Source organism: Dipodomys spectabilis, unplaced genomic scaffold (genome assembly GCF_019054845.1).
Source record: "Dipodomys spectabilis isolate Male_0828 unplaced genomic scaffold, ASM1905484v1 ptg000179l, whole genome shotgun sequence".
In the NCBI taxonomy this organism is placed as follows: domain Eukaryota; kingdom Metazoa; phylum Chordata; class Mammalia; order Rodentia; family Heteromyidae; genus Dipodomys; species Dipodomys spectabilis.
The window spans coordinates 577187-579400 of NW_024870856.1; the positions used below are offsets into that span (position 1 = coordinate 577187).

Here is a 2214-nt window from a genome sequence, read left to right on the forward strand (position 1 = left end):
TTTTGTGTAGAGATATCTCTGATGATGGATTCAATACGAACCCACTTTTCATAAATACATTTAAATTTGTAGGGCCAAAGGAAAAATTATTTCATGTCCATCATTCACATGTCTTTTATTGTATTTAAGTCTTAAGTCCTGCAAAAGTAATTCAATGATTATTAAGTATCTTAGAGCTTTTAGCTTTATGTCCACATCACCATCATTAATCTATCTTTCAATCCATTTATATGTTTCCAAACTATTAGATTTTTATCTCTGGTATTTTGATATTTATTTTAATCTTCTGATCAATTTAATATTTCTTACTTAGGGACCATGGTAATCTTCTCTGTATAATTCCACTTTTACTATATTTGCTCCCAAAGCAAGCTCTGATTATTTCTTTTTCTTAATTTAATATTATTTTGTTGTAAAGGTGATATACAAAGGGTTAAGTTATATAAATAAGGTATTGAGTATATTTCTTTTCGAGTAGTGTTACCCTTTCCTCATTTCCTTCCCAACTCCTTTCTCCCCAAGTTATAAAGCTCATTTCTAACATAGTGTCTAGTGAGGATTAATATTTCTTATTGGATATTTTTATAGCTCTAAGAATGCAGCTATGGGATCTACAGAATCTAGTCTGGTGGAGAAGTTCTAAACTCTGACATTTTAGTCGTACTTTTTAGATATATCAGATCCTAGGTCTGGCTACTAGTATCCAAACACAGCTAACTTTGTTCAGGGTTTACAAAAAGACAAAAAAAAAAAACGGACTGAAGTATGACAAGTCAGGCAAGTTAGCTTCCTACTTACTTGCATCTGTGCAGTGTTAGAAGGGACTTATGACTATTCTGCACTTAGGGAAACTAGACACTGCTGAAAGGTTTCCTTTATTCTTCATCAGTACCTGATGGATTACGTATTAATATATTCTATAAGGATTTCCAGAGACAAAATGAATTGCTCCACACCTCACAACATTTTGCTGACCAACTTGAGGTTTAAGATTTTAATTTTCTCTCCCTGACTGCCTCTAATTCTGTTTGTTCAGTATTTCACTTAAGAAAAGAAATCAATGTTTTCTCACTTGGGATAAAATTATGAATTGTAGATTGATTCAAAACACTTTGTACAGATGAACTTTCTTCAAAGAGTTTTGAGAATGTTTTCATAAGCTCAGAATTGTATGGTGGGATGAACTTCAGATTTATATCAAATTATACAACACTATCATTTAATCATAATCTGATTTTGGTTATTCTACAAAAAGCACACTAAATGAAGGGAGGGAAGGGCTAAGGGGGGAGAGGGATAGAAAAACGAAAGGAGAAGGAGGAGGATGTAGATAATTCATTGTATGTACTCCAGAATTTCAAAATAAAAAGGGAAGGGGGAGTCAAGGAGGGTGAAAATGTTGCAATGGTGTCACAAGCAAGATTCATTGTACACATAAACTCTTTTATCAAGCTGCAAAAACTTCAATGCATAACAAAATTAAGATAAGTGCAGGATGGGCTGGGAGTAATAGGCGAGTTAAATTGGAAGGGAAGACGGTGATCAAGATGCAGTGTATTAACTGCTTCTGTGGATGACAAAAAGAAAAGGAAAAAAGAAAATAAACCTCTTGTTAAGAAAAAAAGATTAAGGGAAGGGATGTGGAATGGAAAAATGGATAAGAATGTTGAAAAGAGTGACACTCATCATGACACATTGTATTAATAACCTGCTTGGTAAAATAGCAACTTTCTTATAAAACTACTTAAAGATAATTAAAATTTGGGAAAAATAAATATATTTGCATCAAATATTTTTACTTTCACCTGTTTTTAAATTTTTAAAGGTCATGTACAGAAGGGTTATAGAGACACGTCAGCTAATGAGTACATTTCCTATTTTTGTACGTGAAAGGGTTATTTTTAATCTTTGTAAATTGTTATTACAAAGATGATATACAGAGGGGTGACAGTTACACAAGTCAGGTAATGAGTACATTTCTTTTTGGACAATGTCACTACTTCCCTCGCTCTTTCCCAGTAGTACGTTTCTTTCTGAACATTGTCATTTCTCCTTTCTCCTCTCCTACTTTTCCACTACTGACTTTCCCCTCAAATTGAATAAGTCCTTTCTAACTTAGTGTTCCGTGGGTTTTACTGATGAATGGGTTCACCCCAATTTTCGCCTATTATATAGCAGAAATGATTGAGAGAATATGAAGATTTGAAAACATAT

The 2214-nt window shown here is 33.0% G+C and overlaps 1 non-coding gene across 1 annotated transcript; it reads right to left on the reverse strand.

Moving 5' to 3' along the window:
- Positions 1-269: 269 nt before the first annotated feature.
- Positions 270-371, reverse strand: LOC122121034. Its single transcript, XR_006149859.1, has one exon. It is a non-coding gene; the product is annotated as a U6 spliceosomal RNA (small nuclear RNA).
- Positions 372-2214: the final 1843 nt, after the last annotated feature.